Source organism: Montipora foliosa, chromosome 10 (genome assembly GCF_036669935.1).
Source record: "Montipora foliosa isolate CH-2021 chromosome 10, ASM3666993v2, whole genome shotgun sequence".
Lineage (NCBI taxonomy): Eukaryota > Metazoa > Cnidaria > Anthozoa > Scleractinia > Acroporidae > Montipora > Montipora foliosa.
In genome coordinates, this window is record NC_090878.1 from 30,938,734 (window position 1) to 30,948,733 (window position 10,000).

General features: G+C 38.0%; 1 long non-coding RNA gene and 1 other non-coding gene across 2 annotated transcripts in view; both read right to left on the reverse strand.

Moving 5' to 3' along the window:
* Nucleotides 1-6,853: 6,853 nt before the first annotated feature.
* On the reverse strand, nucleotides 6,854-6,926 carry Trnai-gau (transfer RNA isoleucine (anticodon GAU)). The gene has a single exon. It is a non-coding gene; the product is annotated as a tRNA-Ile (tRNA).
* A 707-nt stretch (nucleotides 6,927-7,633) lies between these two features.
* The window catches only part of LOC137973212 (uncharacterized), an 18,848-nt gene continuing 16,481 nt past the window's right edge, over nucleotides 7,634-10,000 (reverse strand). Inside the window, exon 3 of the long non-coding RNA XR_011117181.1 lies at nucleotides 7,634-9,111. This is a non-coding gene — a long non-coding RNA (uncharacterized lncRNA). The remainder of the gene's footprint in view (nucleotides 9,112-10,000) is intronic.

Below are 10,000 nucleotides of genomic sequence, written 5' to 3' on the forward strand. Positions count from 1 at the left end.
TCCCTGCACGAATTTTTTTAGACAAACATTGCTTTTTTTTTTTTAACAGTGAAATCTTGATTCATTATCTATGTTTTTGTGATTTATAAATTATTCTACACTCACAACAGATCAAAGGATACAGGCCACTTTTTAATGCAAAATCTTTTCGAAACTGTACACACAGTGAGAGAGGAGGAAGCCACTTGGAGTGGACGGCCTCCCTGCACATTTTTGCAGTCCCTGCCCTCTGGAATTCCTCTCCCACAGCCCATCATAATGATGCCATACTCCATTCACCAACACAGCCTCTCTGTAAAGTTTTAACACCGCTACTACATGTAAATGCTCTTTTTCATTTTATTGTAGAATCATTATTCAAGGCGATAAGACCCATCCTCTAATTTTTACTGTGGGCACAAATAATTTTATAGAATATTTACAAAGATACCAAATTCTAATATTTATTTATTACAAATTTTATTTTGAGCGAATGTGAGAATGATATATACACATGAGAAACAAAGAGAGACAAAGCTCTTCACCTTGAATCAAGCTATCGGCAACTGATGAGATCCACATGATAGGATCGAAACCGTGGTCTTGCCTGACCAAATAATATGTCAGAGAACTTCCATCTAGAGTCGGGTTATCTTAATGCCTCGACAAAGAAGCGACCTTAAGACATCGACATCAAATATCAAAAGAGCATCGACGAGAACGAATTAACTCCAGAGGTTCAAGGAGGACAGCTACTGACCATGGCCACAAACCAAAACACGCTGAAGAAGTCAGAAGAACGAGTGAAAGAATTAAAAAAAAAACAACGCCTCCAAAGAGCATGACGATTTGCTAAGAAACGCAGAAAAAAAGGCATACAAAGCCTATAAGAAGCCAGCTACTTCACTGATACAGGGCACAATGTAACAGGCGTTCAAAAACAAAATGAACCCGGGCCCGGGTCAAACATTTAAAACCAGAAGATCACTCGCTTCTACCGCCGATGAATATATCGGTCGAGCTTAGAATTAAATTGGCGCAAAAGCGAGACGCCATAAGGTCACATTCACATTACTGCTGAGAAAATCAACACCAAGAAACTAAAAACATTACTTTCGAGAACAACTATTTTCTTGGAAGAAAACGTATCACACAGCAGTATAAAGATTCAAATATAAAGCCTCATAGGGCAAAAACCATTGCTAAATGAATACTACTCGAACCGCCTAAAAGAGGCGTCCATTCAAATATGTACTGATCAAGAGAGCAAAATTATGATAAAGGCAACAGAAACCAGACCACGTACAAGGGCTGTCAACCCTTTTTAACACTTTCAAAGTTTGCCCTTTGATTGACAGTTACGTATTGAAATTCCCAAGTTTGAAGCGAACTTATGAAACGAACTTCGCAAATCGCCTGTCAAAAGTTTTGTGAAATGCACTGTAAATAAAAGTCACAATTGGACCTTCCTTCTGCATGAATTTTTTTTCTTTACCTTCTTCTTTGCGTGAATTTCTTTTCTTGGCATTTTCCCTTGCATGAATTTCTTTTTGGTTTTTTCCCCATCCCCCCCCATCACTTTTCTAATGGTCCGTCCCTTAAGTGCATGGCTTCAAACTTAAAGCGCGCATGATTTAGCACGTCTTCATGTTCAGTGGTTCTAAATTCCATTGGAACTATTATTCTCAGCCTCTATTTCTTATTCTGTGATTAATATTTCTAAAATAATTGATGAGTTATAATAAGAAGTCCAAAACAAAATGAAGCCAGAGTCTTCAAGCACAAGGAAAAGTATTGTCAGTGTCTTTGAGCGAAGATGGAGAATTTCAAGAATTTAGCTTAAATTTATCAAACTGAGTAGAGTGCATTCCATTTTTGCCATCATAGTTTCAGTGCAGACACAACACTTCTCAAGGAAATCATGTACACAGCGTTATTAATTGAGCGCAAAGGCCAATATGGCAGAATGAGCCCATGTAGCTAAGCTGTAAAGAAACTGATTGAGCTACATCATTAAAGCTTTTCGTAATGCTTTTGAATTAAGGGTTTCTTTCAATCCTAATCCAGCATGCAGGATTCTGGAAAGTTTACAGAGAAACGGCTTGTGATTAAGCGATAAACATTCCTTGTGAAATATGGGTGATCTCTGTATTTTATTTTATCAGTATTATTAGACTTTACTTGATTTGACTTGAACATTTTAATGTATTTCGGGCTCAAAACAACGCTGTATGCGAATTTTCAACAAACGTTAAAACCTCGTTTAACCTCTGCTTGCTTTATCCGATAGGATTAAAAAAATCTAAGTTTTTAACAGCCCATTCTTGCCTCGGTCTCCCGTACTCATCCACTTTTCAGTCCATTCATGAACTGGATTTCAGTTCACCACTAAATCGTCAGCCGGGTAGAGTTATTAAAGGTATATGCCCCTGGTAGCCATTTAAAGCATTGACTAATAAAGTAGAGGTATCGAAATCGTCTGCATGGCGTTATAGACAAAGTAAAATCTGGAAGCCGCTCGCTCTCAGGAGCCGGAAAGTGTTGGCAGCAAAGACGATAAGTCGCATGCCGTCCCAATGACAATAGAAGAAGACTTGAAAGGAAGACTGCACAATACTTCCATCTCTTGTACGAGATCGGCGACACTTCCTTCTCGCCGTCACCCGGGTTCTTTGATTTTACTCCTTAGATATGAACTTGTTAACGAAACAGTCATTCCGTTTGAGTATAATTTGCCCCGAACCAAGTGGGTTTAATTCTTCGATATGATAACTCCATTCCTTGTGAATAGTGGGAAGTGAACCATCGAGAGCTGCTCATGCAGGGGGGCATCAAACCGTGCCAAAAATCACGCGGGGAATGACTCAAGTTTTCATTGTTTCATTGTTGTTGTCCTTATTTATTTTGAACTAATCTCTTAGCCTTGGCTATTCCAGTTCAACAATGCGTGCTTGACGCCACTTGACCCTAAGCTTTTAATTTTTTATCGAATTTCAAATCTTCCAATTCATTTCAAATCAGCTAATTTCCTTCGATTCTGCATTCAGATATGAAGCGATCTTTCACATTATCGTCAGAATTGAAATTAGAAAAATTAATCTTTACAGTTAAATTACGATGGATTTTTTGTCAATTACTTAGAGACCTTCACCTTGCATGAGGTTTTCGCTCTTAAAGAAAAGCGAACCATGTTATAAATGGTACCACGCCGCGTTCTAGTCGGGCGAGTTGGGCGTGATTTATTTTGATTCATATCATATCATGCAGTTGTAACTTTAAAACGTGTTGACCAAATATTTAAGTGCTACATTCCAAAAAAAGGTTGTTCTTACGGAAAGGTTTTGGTGGCGGAACTTTTCACTCAGTGATTTCGGAACTCCAGGGGTTTTACTATGATGCGAAAGGTTTCCTCTGCCAACGCTCTCGGATTTGCCTGCAGCCCTATCTTGCAAAACCAGAGCCTTGGCAGTGTCCCTTCAATTTTAAACATTTTCCTCTTGCACATTGCCATTTCATTACATATGAAACAGTACCTTCACAAAGTTATGGTATGGATTGGATTGCCTGAGCTTAGGATCTCACTCGAGGAACTCACCTTCTTTCAGTTCTTTAGTTGCTTGAAAATTTCGAGATTTTTGTCAGCCAACACTTGAAATAGAGAATGCAGATAAAGTAAACTGACGTGGCCAAGGTTCACATACAAACATCAACAGTTCTTTTTTTTTCCCCCGGAACAATGATCAAATAATTTTTTGCCAAATATGACGATGAAATAGGAGAAAAACTTCCGTTTACGTGATTGTATGAAATATCAATTACCGACGATTTATCCAGCTGTGCACAAATCTAGCCTGCACCAGGTAAACGCATTTTTTGTTTTTGTCTTTGTTAAACTCGATATATGCATTAAGGCATGCCAAGGCTTTTGTTAGGCACGTAGAGCTTCGTTTTTATTTACTCCTTTATAAACATCAATTATTGTTTTTTAATCAGTGAATTGAGTGGGCGTGAAGTTTGTGAAATGCCTTGCACACTCTGTAACCAAGCAACAAAGAAATTTGCGTTTTCAGTGCTGTCAAGTTACTTAAAGTTTCAAACGTGGAGAGTCAGTCAACAATGAATCAGTAAAATTCTCAGTGTTCTTTTCTGTGGTAATTCTCGACAGTTTTTGTAATTTGTCATTGAAAAAGATGAAACCCTCTTTTCAATCTTTTTTTTTTGCAGAGGAACTATCATGTCGAACTGTTAAGGGATGAGGCTTTACATTTGAAAGAAATATAGTTAAAAGCAGAGAGACGCATTTTAGATTTTCAATTACTCTGCAGTAAGTTCAAGTTGTCTTTGTTGCCTGATTCGTAAAGGTCTAGGTATGTAAGAAATAAAACCTTAAATCTTAAGCGTATGGTTGGTTTAACTTGAGTACTAGAGATGACCCTGTTAAAAATAAGTTTGTTATCTTGCTTTGCATGAGTGAGATTATCACAGTGCCCACAATCGTACTCAGCAGCTGATTGGAAGGCATTCACGCGACATATTATGTGAAACGCCATCTGTTATCAAAGCAAACCTCGAGAATTTAAAAAGGCTTATTTCCCTTGGAGTGACCCGATCCCATCTGTATTTTTTGGGGGAGGGGGTGTGTGTACCTTAGTTACCAGTTCCTTGCTGCCAGTCCTAAAAACAAAATGGCTGCCAACGGACACCGAATCGACTGGACTTCGCTTGAAGACCCATTTCACATTTCACAGTTCACAACGAGCAAAGCGCAGAGCATCAAGGTGAGTGTTAAAGGGTCTTTAAGATAACCGTCTACTTTTCATGATTCATTAATGACTTTTCTGTTTGACGCAGCAAATATTGGACATCACAGTTTTTCTAGCACCAACCCATGACTCCATGGTAATTGTGTTAAATGGGCGTGGACTGGCGAGTTAATTTAATTTTTTTGAAGTGCCTATGTGTATTTACTTTCTTCCAGAGCATAAATACTCTTAGACTCAACTACAAAATATCCTGCCACTTAGAACACTTGGAGATGCACCGTTAGAAGTGTGAAGGGGTGGGGTGTGTGTTATTTTTTTCACAACCAGTTCTGTTGGTTGTTAATACTTTAAATGTAAATTATATATTGATAACACGTCCCAACGGCCAAGTGCAGTTGATCGCAATCAACCAAAAACAGTTGATGATAAACATGACTTAGCCATAATGCATTAGAGTTTTAGCTGTGAAATAGTTGTTGTGTCTAGTCAAACCATCACCTTTTATTGTGCATTTACATTTTCTGGGCACGTTTCTCCATATGACAAAACTTTCAACATTGATATTTTGTTGAAGGTTTAACTTTTTTTTTTTAAACAACTTTTACACAAGGCTTGAGCTCTGAGGCAGGGGAGCTCAGGATATATAGATATATCACAAAATAAACTTTGAGAAGAAAAAGCGTTGCTAAGCAGGTGTGTCTTAAGATGCCGCTTGAAAGTATTGATGTTAGAAATAGAGCGGATTTCATGCGGCAGAGCATTCCACAATTTTGGCGGGGCTACTTGAAATGACCTATCGCCCAAGGTGGCTCTAGTTCGAAAAGATGGCGGTTCAAGTAGGAGACCATTATAACATGATCTTAACCTATACGGGCCTGGCATCTTAACTGAAATTAGCTCTTGCAAATAAACTGGCGACTTCCCGTGGATGGGTTTGAACGTCAAAAGCAAAATCTTGTAATTAATCCGCTCAGTCTGATTAAGTGTCTAATTAAGGCATCCACCATGCATTATGAAACATTTTTCACGATGAAAAAGTTATAGTTTAGAAGTTTTTCACGGAAAATAAAATGAACATTTCACATTTCACGGATAATAAAATGGCCATTTCAAGTTTCTCGAAAAAAACATTTTTTAAACACCAAAAAATTACTTACTTTTGTTAAGCGCTGCAACCGTCTATTATAAAGACACTCATCAAAACGGTTACATTGGGAAGACTTCTGGGACGGTTTCCGAGCCACGTGTAGTTTCCGCCATGTTGATTGACCAGAAAAGCCGGTCAAGGCTAGCGAAGTCAGGTGTCCAGGGCTCAAATTTTAGTGATGCAATCCTGATGTATTTGTTGTACCTTGCACTGCCGAGTTATATTTACAGTCTACGTTTATGATTTCTTGGGCTCCTGCTCCAGCAAAATAAAGAAAAAAGAAAAAAAAAGAAAAAAGAAACAGACACGATGCAAAAATCACAGTTCACGGTGAATTTACCACCCGTTTCCCATTTCAGGGATAATTATGAAAAAGCACGGCTCACGGTAATTGCCAAAATTCCGTTTCACGAGGAAAAAGAAGGCCATGTCACATTTCACGGGAAGTAAAAGAGGCAATTGGTAGTTCATGAAAGTACCCTTTACTACCCTCAATGAAATAGGTGTTATGTCTTGTTAAACAGTCCCATTTTATTGTGTATTTTACATTTTCTGTGCCACATTGCTCCACATGACAAAACCATTAACATGGATATTTTGTTGGAGCAAGTTTCGAACAACAAATTTTACACAAGGCTTGAGCTCTGAAGCAAGGGAGTTGTTGTTAAATTGTGTTTTGTTTAATTCAGTTTGTGTAATGTTCAATTAAATTTTGGTGATCTTTCCTTACATGAAGTTACTATTCTGACATTGCCTATGAGATGATGATGATAATAATAATAATAATAATAATAATAATAATAATAATAATAATAATAATGATAATAATAATAGATGTATCATCGATGAAATGATATATGAAATGGATCATATATGAACTGCGGATATGAAGTCAAGTGAAGCTATGATCCTCGCAGTTATGAACGCAATTTTTGCAATTGCGTAAAGAAGCCTGAAAAAGTTAGGACTTCAACGGGGTTTGAACCCGTGACCTCGCGATATCAGTGCGACGCTCTAACCAACCGAGCTATGAAGCCACTGACGTTGGGAGCTGGTCATTTGTGGGTTCCAATGTTGTGAAGTCCTGACGTTTTCAGGCTTCTTTACGCAATTGCAAAAATTGCGTTCATAACTGCGAGGATCATAGCTTCACTTGATTTCATATCCATAATTCATATATGATTCATTTCATATATCATTTCATCCTTGATGCATTCCTCACGGGAACATTGGAACCCACAAATGGCCAGCTCCCAACGTCAGTGGCTTCATAGCTCAGTTGGTTAGAACGTTGCACTGGTATCGCGAGGTCACGGGTTCAAACCCCGTTGAAATCCCGACTTTTTCAGGCTTCTTTACGCAATTGCGAAAATTGCGTTCATAACTGCGAGGATCATAGCTTCACTTGAATAATAGATGTATAAGGATCTAGATTTTTCTGCATTTGGCACAAATGTTGCTAATATGTAAATGGTTTTTACAATGAAATTATAGGCTATTAAATAGGAAATGACCTTGTTTTCTCAAGAATGACAGGTACTCTTCTTCATTTATATTGGGCTGGGCTATTGTTTACGTAAATTGTTCGTACATTTTTTCCTAATAACTGCATTAAAAATAATAATAATATAATATAATAAAATAAAAAGGAAAATTTAAACTTTTTTGCACCACAATGATACACTTTAGTTGGCTGATGCATTTTGCGTTTTGACACCATTTGATAAAATAAAGTGACATCGTGTACTTGAAATTTTAGTTTAAAACAGGGTCTTTTTTGAAGGTCTATAAACTGAACATTCCTTTATCAAAGGTTCTAAATATTTTTGTTCCTGTACTTGGGTATTAACAATAGATTATAAAGGCTTCTTGGTCCATTAATCCAGCCAATGAAAAACACATGTTTCTATGGCAATGTTGTTTCTCGCTCTTGACACCCCAAATAAACTTTCATGCCTGTCTTGGAAGGGGCACTTCAAAGTCATGGTATTCTCTGCTGCCATGGTGGTCAGAAATAGAACTAAAAATTTAAACATGAAAAATTTTCAAAGTTCAGGGTAGAGAGTTATAATCACACAGGATTTGATTTCGTCATGGAAACTTTATCGAGTGATGGTGCCCCTAGATCCTGAATTTAAAACTCGTTCATGTCTAAATTTTTGGTTATGAAGTATCCTGTAACTTGTTCTTTTTCTAGTAAAAATATAATTGCCATTTAACTCTATGCTGATGACCTAAATGAAGTTCTTCAATTCTCCTGGGTATGTTTTCCCTTCGAATCTATTTTTTTATCTGCTCTGTCACGTGGCATAGCTGCCACGGAACTGAAAACCTACTTTTTGGTCCTACGAGACACTGCAACACTGAGGCATGGGACATTCTATTTCATGTATTACGACTGAGCGCAACCCGATTCTGTATCACAGACTTGCTTCATGGTTTAAAACCAGTTAAAGTGACTTTGGAGGTGGTTGTTCCGGTTAACGTGGATAGGTACTTCAAACGGCTTTTCTATCAGTTTTCCTTCGCTACTCTTCTTCCTTATTTTTGTCACAGTGTAGAAGACTAAGCTATTAACAGAGCCTGTTTTCCGCCAGGCAACAATTCGTCACATAAAACGCGTCACGCAGAGTTACAAAAGTTCCGCCTGTATTAAATAGCCATGAACGCTTTGAAGCCTCACGTATCCCCCACTTTTTCTTGAACTCCAAGATTCGTGTTCTCCATAAAACGTCACCAGCAACACAAAAGACAAGATACTCGTTGTCGCAAAGAGAATTGCTAAGATGACCAGATAAAAACGTGGTATGATGATTATACTGCACCCCACGGAAATGTCTTTAGGCGTCTCGTCGCATTTCTTTCCGTTGCAATCCTGCTTACATTGCTTAGCATTGCATGTGAAGGTGCATGCACCAGAGAGACACTTCTGTCTACAATATCCGACGTCACCTGTGCACTTCATATGGCAGTTGTCACATATTTGAAAGCAATTCTTAGCCGAACACGTGATTTCCTTGCATTTCGGACCTTGGCAGACCTGGTTGCACATGAAAGTTCTTGAGTCCCCGTAAGAAGCGCCACACTTGCAGGATGTGTCCTTGCAATGTTGCACAGTGTTTGATTCGATGGCGACACGTTTTCCTGTCAATGACGTGACAGCTTCAGCGACCAATAAGAATTCTGCGATGAGACCCACTATCAGGCCAAGCATCTTTACAGCTGTGGAGACATATGAATTATGCAAGAAATTGAGTAAGCGGCATATTAACGTCTTAAAATAATCATGCTGGCCCGGGTTGCTCGAAGCTTGGCTAGCGCTAACCAGAGTTAAATACCACGGAAACCTTTAGCTTTTGATACCTGTTAACCAATGGCTAGCACTAACCAGGCTTCGAACAACCGGCCCCTGGACTGTGACTTCCCGTAAGCAACACCCCGAAGCTCCACTGAGCCTCATCTTCACGCCATCCTCAATCACTGTTTTGTTCTAAATTTACCGTTGCAAAAGACACTCTTCTTTTTTCTAACAATGCCTATTTTCGGGACTGAGGCTGAATATTATTTTTTTACGATTTCAACTAGAATTGTTTGGTTTTTTTTTAACAACTTTGAAAACTTAAAAAAAATATGTTAAAATATGTTCTTAAAATTGTGTGGTATACTAAATTCAACTACAAACTTTGTTGTTCTTCAGTGTATCTTGCAATAAGAAAACCACATTGTTGGTGTTAAAACAGCGTCCCTATTAAGTATTTGAATTAATTGTCCGGTTAGACTACAGTTTTACAATTCTCCTACCTTTATTTGTACTACTCACAGAAACAAAAAAAAAAAAAAAAAAAAAAGGAGCAAATTAACAACGTAAATACTTTTGTTCTTGGGCCATCGTAGTTTCATGAAAAACAAGAGGCCATATTCGGCCTATCCTCTGGCCGATTCCTATGTTTTATTTAAGAAATGCTAGGATGAAGTTGAATCATCTTTGCTGGTGTTTTTTTTTAGGCTGGTTTTAAGTAAATAAGTAGGAACTTTAAACTGCAAGTCAGCTAAGCCCTGATGAAACAAGTTCGTACATGTAAATATTAAAGAAATTACGGGAAAAAGAACT